This window comes from Schistocerca piceifrons, chromosome 3 (genome assembly GCF_021461385.2).
Source record: "Schistocerca piceifrons isolate TAMUIC-IGC-003096 chromosome 3, iqSchPice1.1, whole genome shotgun sequence".
Taxonomy (NCBI): Eukaryota; Metazoa; Arthropoda; class Insecta; order Orthoptera; family Acrididae; genus Schistocerca; species Schistocerca piceifrons.
Genome location: NC_060140.1, coordinates 577,418,736 through 577,430,626, shown reverse-complemented (window position 1 = coordinate 577,430,626; position 11,891 = coordinate 577,418,736). Strand labels below are relative to the sequence as shown.

General features: G+C 41.1%; 2 non-coding genes across 2 annotated transcripts; one reads left to right on the top strand and one right to left on the bottom strand.

The window, feature by feature from the left end:
- Positions 1-4,901: 4,901 nt before the first annotated feature.
- On the bottom strand, positions 4,902-4,976 carry Trnat-ugu. Its single transcript has one exon. It is a non-coding gene; the product is annotated as a tRNA-Thr (tRNA).
- A 340-nt stretch (positions 4,977-5,316) lies between these two features.
- Positions 5,317-5,391, top strand: Trnat-ugu. Its single transcript has one exon. It is a non-coding gene; the product is annotated as a tRNA-Thr (tRNA).
- Positions 5,392-11,891: the final 6,500 nt, after the last annotated feature.

Here is an 11,891-nt window from a genome sequence, read left to right as displayed (position 1 = left end):
TTACAATGAATGTAGCACTAGGTGCGGACCAAATCGGTTCCCCATCTTCCGCAGCAATTTTACGTTGTTGCCATTTATGAGAGGTACAAATGACAACCTGAAAGACGTATAAAAGAACGCACATGAGACTCAACAGCGTTGGAGAAAGGTACCACGTCTCCTCAGATGTTTAAAAACACTGGTTCTTGCACTTCCTCCGGAAAGTGTAAGTTGCTAAGTGCTAAACAGTTACATATTGTTCACAAAATTTTTGCAGTGCATGATCCGTGATGATAGTCTGTAAGAACTAGTTATTAAGTAATTCGTAAGACATTTCTCGATCCATTTGCTTAGTGTTTCTCGTTGCAAGTTTCTCGCAGAAATGAAATTTCCGCAACACGTCTGCAAGGCCGTTAATACAGATTTACAGAGCAGTTTCGTGACGTATCAGAATATGTGATTCTCTTTGCCTCGATATTCCCCAACATATAAAGTTCTTTTTACTACTTTGCTAACAGTAATTAGAGCTTTGGGGTACTTGTGTATCGAAAGTAACCTCGACATATTTCGATTTTCATCGTTTCTCTAATTTTACAGTTTAGCTCTTAGTAACAAACAGCGTTATACAAAGGTCAAGTAACAATCTTAGGTCGATGTCGTCGGTAGCTATGTAGTACTAGTTCTAGATTTAAAGGGACGCGAGTTGAAAGGTCGCGATGTAAAGGGACGTGATTTAAGGGTAGTGATTTAAAGGGACAGATAATGTGGTTTAAAGGGACAGTAGATAAGCAGAGAATTGGTACCTGGAATGTTAGAACTCTGCTATAAGCAGGAAAATTAGAAAATCTTAAAAGAGAGATGGAAAAGAATCATATGGACCTCGCAGGAGCTGCTGAGGTAAGATGGAATGGATGTAGACAGTTACAGACAGATGAATATGTATTGTACTACTCAGGAGGAGAAGTAAAAGGAATGAATAGAGTGTGAATGCTAGTGACAAAGGAATCGGGTAAATGTGTGGAATATGTGGACTGTGCAACTGACAGGGTTATTGATGTAATGCTAAAAGGATCACAAAAAGATATATTGATCGTCCAGCTGTAAATGCCAACCTCAGAACATGATGACCAAATTGTAGAGGAAACGTACAATGTCATAGAGAGAATAATGGACGAAAATAAAAAATGCTGCAAAATAGTACTGGGAGACTGGAACGCCATTGTGGGTAAAGGGAAAGAGGGAAACATAGTGGGCAGTCACGGTCTTGGAAAGAGAAATGATAGAGGTGAATGGCTAATTGACTTCTGCAGGGAAAGGCAGCTGATAGTAGAAAATACATGGTTCCAGAACCACAAGCGAATCCTCTACACTTGGAAATCGCCAGGGGACAAATACAGAAACCAAATCGATTTTATACTGGTAGAAGAAAGATACTGGAATGGAATCAAGAAGGTGCACATATGACCAGGTGCAGATATTAATAGCGACCACAACTTACTTATGGCAGAAACAGATATATGAATGAAAAAACTGAAGAAGTGGGATCTATAGAAGATCCAACAAAGAACAAATTACAGAAATGCTGTCATTTGAGTTTCTAAACACATTACGAGACAAAGAACCACCTGATAATGTCAACGAGTACGGGAATATGCTGGAAGAAGGAATCATTAAAGCAGGACAGCAAAATATAGGATATGTAAAAGGGAAAAGGCCAAAAAACCACGGGTCACACAAGAAATGATTTCCAAATGGAGGAGAGAGGAAAATTTAGAAACAAGAACACCGAAGATGCAAGAAAGATTTACCGAAGGTTAAATAATGAACTGCGAAGAGAAACGGAGCAGGCTAGGAAAAAATGGCTAAAAGAGGAATGTGATGCAATTGAAGAACTGGACAGGAAGGGAAGATACGACTTACTATACAACAGTGTAAAGACTATGACATGGGATCAAAGCAGAGCAGGAAGTGCTACTATGGAAATTTTGAGTAAAGACGAAGAGGTAGTTACAAAGATCGTGACGTTGTCCTCCAGAGATGGGAACAATATCTAAAAGAGGTATATGACACAGACTGCAAACCAGAAGCTCTGGAACTTGAATCAATCAATAGTGTAAGTGATGACGAGAAAGGACCAACCATCATGATGGAAGAAGTAAAGTCTGCCACAGCTGCGAAGAAAAATGACAAAGCAGTAGTACAGATACGATACCGGGAGAAATATTAAAATACTTGAACCAAGATGGAATAAGAGAAATATTGAGGTTATGTAATAAAATATGACAGTGCTGAATGACCCGAGGGCTTTCTGACAACAGTAATGATTCCATTACCGAAAAAACAAGGAACCAAGAAATGCAGTGAGCACAGACAATCAGCCTCATTTTACATGCAGCCAAAGTGATGTTAAGAATAATTAATAAAAGACTTCAAAAAGTAATGGAGGAGAATCTTGGCGAGCAGCAGTTTGACTTCAGACGGAATACGGGCACCAGAGATGCAACAGGGCTTCTACGAATCTTGGGAGGAAGGTTTATTGAAAAACGAATAGACCTCCATATGTGCTTCATCAATCTAGAAAAGGCATTTGACAATGTGGCTTGGGACAAGCTGGCGACTATAATGAGGGAAAAGAGAGTGGACTGGAAAACCAGAAGACTTGTAAACTCATTATATCTGAATCAAAAAGCCTGAGAGGAGAAAGCACAAACTGGATCGGACTAAGAAAAGGTGTAAGACAAGGATGCTATCACCTACCCTCTACAACCTCTACTTGGAAAATATGATTGACCATTAGATGGCAAAGGAGTAGAAATTGGATGAAGAAGAGTAGGGTGTTCGAGGTTTGCTGGTGACATGGTCCTTCTAGCCACAGGGAAAAAAGAATTACAGGATTTAGTGGACAGCGTTGAAGCTAACGGAAAAAATTATGGAATGAAAATTAACACTAAGAAAACAAAAATATTGGCACTAGGAGGAAATAAAAAATAAACATTATGCTGACTGGAGAAATATTAGAACATGTGCAAAATTTTAAGTATCTTGGAAGCAGAATAGACACCGACTTGAAGTGCAGCACGGAAATTAAAACGAGGATAGCAATGGCAAAAGAGGCATTTTATAAGAAAAGGAGGATTTTCTGCAGCAGTCTGGACAGAGAACAGAGGAAAAGACTCATAAAATGTTTTGTATGGAGTGTTCTTCTGCGTGGCGCTGAAACATGGACTTTGAGGAAGAAAGACAGAGAAAGGCTGGAGGCTTTTGAGATGTGGACATGGCGGAGAATGGAAAGAATAAGTTGGATGGACAGAGGAAAAAAATGAAGAGGTACTGGGAAGAGTGGGAGAGAAAGGACAGTTACTAGATGTAATAAAAAGAAGAAAAGGAAATTGGATTGGGCGTATTTTAAGAAAGAATGACGGACTGATAAAAACAGTTTTAGAAGGTTATGTAGAAGAGAAAAGGAAGCGAGAAAGGAAGAGATTTCATATACTGAATGACATGATGGACGGTGCAACGTACAGCAGCCGTAAGAAGGAAGCAATGGATTGCAGAAAATGGAGAGGCAAAGAACCTGCTAATATAGAAGGAAAATTGATGATGATAATGAGATAAGCAGGGCGGGTTCTACCTGCAATCCGGCTATAAAAGGTTTCTTATCTAAATGTCACAGATAACAGCTCCCGGTGTGACATGATGGACTTGGGTTAGTTGTATTCAAGGGCACCCCTCACTCCCCTCTCCCCAGGGAACCACTGGCAGTTGTTCAGGGTCATCCAGAGGAACCCTTGTCCCACCCAGGCACCTTAGGTAATAGTACGAGGTGTGTTCAAGGTCATGATGTAACCTGACACGTGTCACATGGTACTGCGTGATAAAAAATTGATGGGAAACCACCTCTCAGCACACATCCTTCCTCCCACCCGCATCCCCTGGACCAAGCTCCCCCTCATCTTCTCATACTTATAACCATTTCAGTTGGATAGGCCTCTTCATTCGAGGTCTGTGCATCATAGGGAGAGGTTCAGGTATTGTTATAAACAAACTGTTACTAAGAAAAAGTCAATAGCAAAAGAGTAATGAAATAACAACGACCTAACAAATTAACTAATGGTTTACAGAATTTATCACAATAATGTTCCAGTGACTGACAGTCATGTTCGTGGGTTACTGTTGGCTAGACAAGCGGAAAATCCACATAGACTGTTGTCATCTAATGGGAAGTTCCATGGCTCACAACGCATGCAGCTTGAAGTACCAGCTGCCATAGCACATACCATTTTCTCTGACATTTTTAGTAGGTATGATGCCCACATTCTCGTTCAGCATTTGCGTGATTTCGATTTGAAGGGTGACAGAGTCGGTGTCATTCCTAACACCGCTGAAAAGAGAATTATGCCAATAAGATGTCTCCACTTCCTCGATTCGTTTCGCTTCATGCATGCATCTCTTGAGAAACTTTCTGAGCCAGTACCTCAGAAGGACACGCATATCACAAGAGCCACATATCCTGATAAAAAAATTTCAGCTTGTGACAAAGAAGGGGCTCTTTCTATACGAATACCTGGATTCGATGGAAAGCCTGCATACAGCCAAGTCGCCTGACATAACCGCATTCTCCAGTTAAATCACAGCCTCTGCCATAATGACTAAGGAATGTCAGCACACTCTGAATGTTTGGCAGGATTTCACAGCCCTAGTTTAGGAGAATATGCTAGATTATACATGAACAACATTATACACTTGCTCGCGGACATTTTCGAGAAATTCCGGCGTGTGTGCTCGGGCACTTATTATCTGGATCGTGTCTTCTATTTCACTCCCTCAAGGCTAACATAACACATAGTGAAATGATAATTAAATGGACACCCTAGCTGCAAACAGGCGTTGATGTACTTCGTTGGGGACATGTCGAATATGTGTGCCCCGACCGGGACTCGAACCCGGGATCTCCTGCTTACATGGCAGACGCTCTATCCATCTGAGCCACCGCGGGCACAGGGGATAGTGCGTCTGCAGGGACTTATCCCTTGCACGCTCCCCGTGAGATCCACATTCCCAACACGTCCACACCACGGTATCTGTTCTTTCGGGAACAGATACTACCGTCATATATAGTTAAAATATGGCTTCCCGGGCATAGACCTTCTTGAGCCCACGCACACGCTATGCCCGAACTCGTACGGGACTTGGTAGATTAATCTGCCACGAGTAATGAGTATGATGGGCAAACATGTATTAGGCGCACTACGAATGTAGTGGTGTGGACGTGTTGGGAATGTGGATCTCACGGGGAGCGTGCGAGGGATAAGTCCCTGCAGACGCACTATCCTCTGTGCCCGCGGTGGCTCGGATGGATAGAGCGTCTGCCATGTAAGCAGGAGATCCCGGGTTCGAGTCCCGGTCGGGGCACACATATTCAACATGTCCCCAATGAAGTACATCAACGCCTGTTTGCAGCTAGGGTGTCCATTTAATTATCATTTCATTTCTAGCTAACTGTTCTTTCGGGAACAGATACTACCGTCATATATATAACACATAGTCTTAACAAGAAGAGATGTCAGCATCAATTTGTTGACCTATTTTGAAGAGCTGCTATTCTCCGGATGCAGAAATCGAGTGGGACTTCCCCATTGTGTGCACAGATTGGGTATGAAACTTGTTAGTGGCACCTGGAGCATCTCCTTCAGCAAGTAACCAGCGTTGCTTATTGAAGGAATAGAATGACGTAAGCACTGAACAGAGGGCTCTCGAGGTGTGTGACTTTCAAGAAGATTTATGCAAGTTAATGAATAATAAAATTTGCAGAAAAACAGTGAAGAATTTTAGAGAATATCGCGAAATTCATTTAGTTTATCGTTGAGTGGGCACTATGTTACAAGAAATTATATCACCAAACCAAATTTGAAATGGGAAAGGACTGTCAGTTGAAGATATAAAGTCTGTAGTCAGCCCGTGATCATGTTGTGGCATCTTATTTGCAAAAGTCTTGATCACATAAATTATACATTTCACAGTTATTAGTTTCAGCGATTGCCGTCTTCAGATCTGTTACAAATAAGTCATTGTCCTGTTAGTTATCTTAAACTTATGATGATGTTTACTTGTTTTGTCACGCTGAAAGGTTTCGATTAATAGATGAGATGCTACTTTTAAACTTGCTTTCTGACTTTTAAACATTTATATGTTCTCTACTTTGCCAGGCAAGTAAGTGGATTTTAAATTTGGATTTTATTTCCACATATTGTGTGTCAGTTCATTATTTATAGTCAGACACTCTTTTTTCTGTATCAAATAATCTTAATTAATGACTATGCATATTGTATTTTAACTATTTATTTACGATACTGGTTACTCATGTACCCTAGCATTAGTGCCCTCTATTATTTGTATAGATACAGGATGCACCCACTCCATTACCAGCACTTGCTGTGTACTTGGGTAGGTACATCAGTCTTCTTGTTGATACTTACATTAGAATATTTTTATGGCTGTTAATCATTTAGTATTTTTTATTTTTAATATCTGTTGCTAGACCTATTGTGGAAATTGCTACAGCTTATTCAACTTAGGCTGTTGCACTACTGTTTTTTTTTTATTTGTAACTGATCTGAAGATGGCAATAGCCGAAACCGTAATTGTGAACCGTATAATTTATGTGAACAAGGTGGACCTTTACAGACAAAATGAAGGACTAGTCACTGCGTGGATGGCAAAGGTTTGAGTGCAATAAACGAAGCTTGTCTATATCGATATATGTGTTACGGACCTTTCCAAACTCTGCATTTAGTAATTCCGAGTTTGCGAAGCCAAACCAAACTTAGGTGATCCTAAGTTACTTTGTATGGATACAGACAGTTTCATCAATTGGCTGAAAGGCTGGGCTGTATACAAGTAATTAGGTACGATCACAAAGAATTCGATAATCTGGATACGTGGTTGATAATCATTTTCGAAAAACACATCAAACCAGGATGTTGTTGTTCTGATGCAAGACGAGGCGAATGGTTCTTAGATTGTGGAGTTTGTAGGGCTCATATTGAAAACTTATGTGTACTACATAGCTGCTGGTGCCATCCAAAAGTGGCTAAGGGCGTGGATCATGCTGCCTCAAAGGCTGTCTTGATACAGGCTTTGGTACTGCTCCACATACAGGGCGCCAAGTAGTATTTCTATAGAGAGGCAGTGAGGTAAATACTGAACTGTAACTGAAAGTAGGGCTGTCACATCATGATGACAAATAGTTCATCTCTGAGTATGGGACGCAGACTTTCCCACACTTACACTAATCATTGAGTGAATGAGTATGTGGCTGCTTAATTTATTTGTAAATACTGGATGTATGTGCAGAATAGGTGGATAAATTGCTTCTCACAGGCGTGTGTGTGTGTGTGTGTGTGTGTGTGTGTGTGTGTGTGTGTGTGTGTGTGTGTGTGTGTGTGCACATGCCTGGCTGTCCATGTATATTGTGTGCACACTATGTGTTCACATAGGTATTGTATATGTTTGTATGTATGCATGTGTGTGTGATTCCTTATGCATCTGTTCGCTGGTCTTAGTTTCCCATCTATATATTGTACATAGACAAATAAATTATCAGGAAGATATGATTAAAATGTAAATATTGCATATAGAATGATCAGAAAGAAAATGTAAACGTTGTGTATATATGGCAAAGAACAAGAAATTAAAATGGGAAATGAACTATTTAAATTTTTAGTGTACCTTTATATATATATATAATTCTATATTTCCCAATCAATTTGTTTATATATATATATACATATATATATGGCTGGCTGTGGGGCATGATGGGAATTAATACGCGCATTGTTTTTTAGTTTAGCGACAGAAACCCACTTTCATTTGGATCAGTTCGTCAATAAGCAAAATTGACGCATTTGGGGCGCTAAAAATCCATATTTTGTGACCGAAAAGTCTCTCCACCCTCAATGGATGACTGTATGATGAGCAATGCTCAGTAATGGAATAATCAGTGCGATATTCCTTGATGGCACAGTGACTAACGAATGGTATGTGAACATTTTGGAACATGATTTCATCTCCATTATCCAAAGTGACCCTGATTTCGACAAGATGTGGTTCATGACAGACGGAGCTCAACCCCACTGAAACAGGATAGTGTTTGGTATCCTGGAGGAGCACATTGGGGACCACATTCTGTTTCTGGGGTATCCAAAGGTCAGTGGCATGGACATCGGTTGGTCGCCATATTCTCCGGATCTGAACACATGCGACTCCTTTTTGGGGCTATATTAAAGACAAGACCCTAAAACCATTGCTGAGCTGAAAACAGCCATTCAGGAGGCCATCAACAGCATCGATGTTCCGACACTTCAGCAGGTCATGCAGAATGTCGCTACGCATCTGCACCAGGCGTGTAGAACATGTCATAATATAAATGCGAATATCTGTAGTGACGTTTACATGTTGAATAAAGTGCGTGCACGCCGTAGTTTGTAACTAATTTACGTATTTTCATATAGTTCAATAATTCGCAGCCTGTAGTAATCCTGGGACTAGCGGCAGTTCCCTCCGCTGTCCTTTTAGTGAAGGACATCAGATTAGTAACATCATACTGCAATTAGAATACTCTATGACTGCGTATAACTCTAGGAAAAGCATATGTTTTGAAAACATAAAACTAGAAGTTTAACTCTTCTATTAACTTTTCTTAAAAAATTTCACTAAATAAATGAAATAAATAAAATCTTTAAACCAACAAAGAAAATAAAAAAATTTAAAGATAATGGCAAAAAACTTTTGAGGAGCGATCTCGTTCACTAGGATCAAGAATCCAGCAGGAGGGTACCGTGACCCAGTAGGGGTTCTCAAAGGATGTCTCCCTGTTCTGAAAACAAACCTCCTCAAGGCTGTTGGTGATGTGCGGTATCCCACCATAAAATGCAGTGTGGTGCCCTGCACTGAACCGTTGCATCCTCCCAAACAGGCCTCTGGCATTGAAGGGATATGCCTTCACTGTCCTTGGGGGGTGGGGGGGTGGGGGGGGAGGAGGAATGGAATGATATCGCGAAGCGCATCAATCACTGAAATATTTTGTGCGTCCACCTTAAGTGCTATACTGGACCGGTTTTCCGAGACAGAAGTTAGAGGGTTAGCTACAGCACTCAGCCAAATGCTTCTTTGACATTCATACGTATTTCTATGATCCAGTAAGTGGAGGGTCCAGTTATATCAATCTTTCTAAGAATATAACTGATAAGAATGGATGAGTTAATCTCGAAAATAAAACCGACCAGACTTACTTCTCACGCTAAATCCTGAATTGTGGAAGAAATTACAATTATTAGAATCATCCCCAGCATACATATTGATGTGGTTGATACTTTGACATTCATAAGTATTATAAATTTGATGGCTTTTAGTTCTGCACCAAGATCCAGGACACATCTAAATTTGAGGTGCAGAATATCAGAATACTGGTTCATGTTTATGGCCTGGAGAACAGCAAGTCAGATGAGCTGAACAAACAAGATAAACATATAGTTGGCAGACCCCTCGACTTCTCAAACTTTGCTGGTGAGTGCAACATGCATGTGAACATACTGTTATTCTCCGATGGAGACAGGTGTCATTATGTTCAGATGAAGGTCATGTCCCGAGTAATTTCATCTCAACTGAGTATACACAATGGTAAACTGCATATTTGCTTAAGCTGTCTCAGAACCTTTTTCTCAGCAAATAATTAGTAAAGGATCTAATAGACTGCACTTCCAAGGACCCAGTACACGTTATTATGCCTATTGAGGAAAACAAATTCATTAAGCTTAAGAATGTTCACCATCAGGAGTGATACCTGTTTGTGATGTATGCCGACTTTGCAAGTTGCATCATCCTATGATTCAAGTCTTAGCTGATACGAATCTTGTGTCAGGGATAATCTTGTGGTTTAGCTTCTCACTGAGCTTAAAAAGCTTTCATGGGAGGTTGATAAGCTCTACAGCAACAACATTTCGAGGTCTAAGTCGAAGGAGAATGAAGATTTGTACAATAATGCGGTTGACTGCCATATTTATGGGCTGCCGTTAGATATGAAAGCGGAAACTCCTTGTAGGGACCACTGATATCTTACAGGATGTTCTGTGGCGCCGCCCATGACACATCCAATTCCAAATATCAGTTACCGCGTCACATATCCGTTTTTTTCATAATTTAAGCGGATATGATGCTCACTTTGGTTCAAATGGCTCTGAGCACTATGGAACCTAACATCTATGGTCATCAGTCCCCTAGAACTTAGAACTACTTAAACCTAACTAACCTAAGGACAGCACACAACACCCAGTCATCACGACGCAGAGAAAATCCCTGACCCCGCCGGGAATCGAACCCGGGCGCGAGAACGCTACCGCACGACCACGAGCTGCGGACTGTGCTCACTTTCTTGTTGAGCACTTGGCCGGTTTCGGTATGTAGAAAGATCAGGTCAGTATCCTGCATGAAAGCGTTGGGAAATATATTTCATTCTTCAAAAGAACAATGCGTTTCGTTGACTCGCTCCAGTTTATGCAGACACCACTCCAGAAACCTGTTGAAACTCTATCTGAGAGGGAAATGCATATCACTCGAACTACATTCCCCGACATATTCTCTGGATCCCACCTTTTTTGCACAGCACCTGATTGTCGTGGGACGCTATGCTCAAGAAAACGAAGTGCAGCATCGAACTATTGACTGATGCTGACATACTTCTTTGAGCGATGGATCTGAGGAGGGCTTTGTCAATGTGCCCGTAACCACGCCAAAGCAAATAACCACGTATGGTGACAGGTTCAGTGCCTCCCTTGTTTGAGTTACATCATGTACTTGGATGTCATTAACCTATATGGGCACGCCATGCAACAATCACTGACGAGTTTCGACAGGTGCCCAAAAAAGAATGCTAGGGATTAGATGGAGAAATCGAGGGTATGGCGCCTGATTCTGATGTGGGGTATATAATGGAGGCAGAACTGACATACCCTATTAGTTTGCACGATGCGTACGCCGATCTGGCAACGTATCCGGAGCAGCTAGTTCTGTGAGGAGGCTCCACCCCAAAATTGATGACAACGCTGGGGAATAAGCAGAGATACATTATTCACGATCATAATTTCCAGCAGCGTGGTCAGATTGGGGATGAAACTGGTTAGAATCACCTGGAAGCAATCCCCCTGGCTGAAGGAGTGTATTGATCTGAATATAGCACTGAGGGCTTCCGAAACACGTGACTTTGAGAAAGATTTTTTAAATTAATGAATAATTCAGTTTTCGCTAAAACAATTTAGAATTTGAGGCAACATGGTGAAATTTTGATTAGAACTGAATGGAATGGGCTTTGGGGCGTAAGAAAACGCATCGCCAGATCATATTTTCAACGGATAACAGTATTCAGTGTCAACTTTGTTGTTGTGGAGATGGCAAAGGTTGCAGTAGAATTCGCCAAACTTATTTGTGTGAGATTTTGCGTACTAGACCTGTCCAAATTCCACATGTGCTAATTCCATTATCACTTTACCGAAAACTGATTTCGCAAATCCTAAATTACTTTATGTGGATACAGATAGCTTCATATACTGGGTGAAGAACGGCAATCCATATGAAGTTATAAGGTACCATGGTAATGAATTCGGCACGTCCTCATACACGGCTGATAATCCTTACGGTGTTGTTCCGCAAAACAAGAAGGTTATCGACCTAATGAAAGATGAGACGAGTGGGTCACCAGTTGTGGTGTTCGTAGGCCTGTGAGTAAATATGTACGCGTATCACAACTAGGAAGGTGCCACTAGAGGCAGGCTAAAGGTGTGCGTCATGCAGCGTCGAGAGGCCTCTCTATTGAAGACTATTTGCAGAGTCTGTACAACAATGTTCGCGGTGCCACAGCA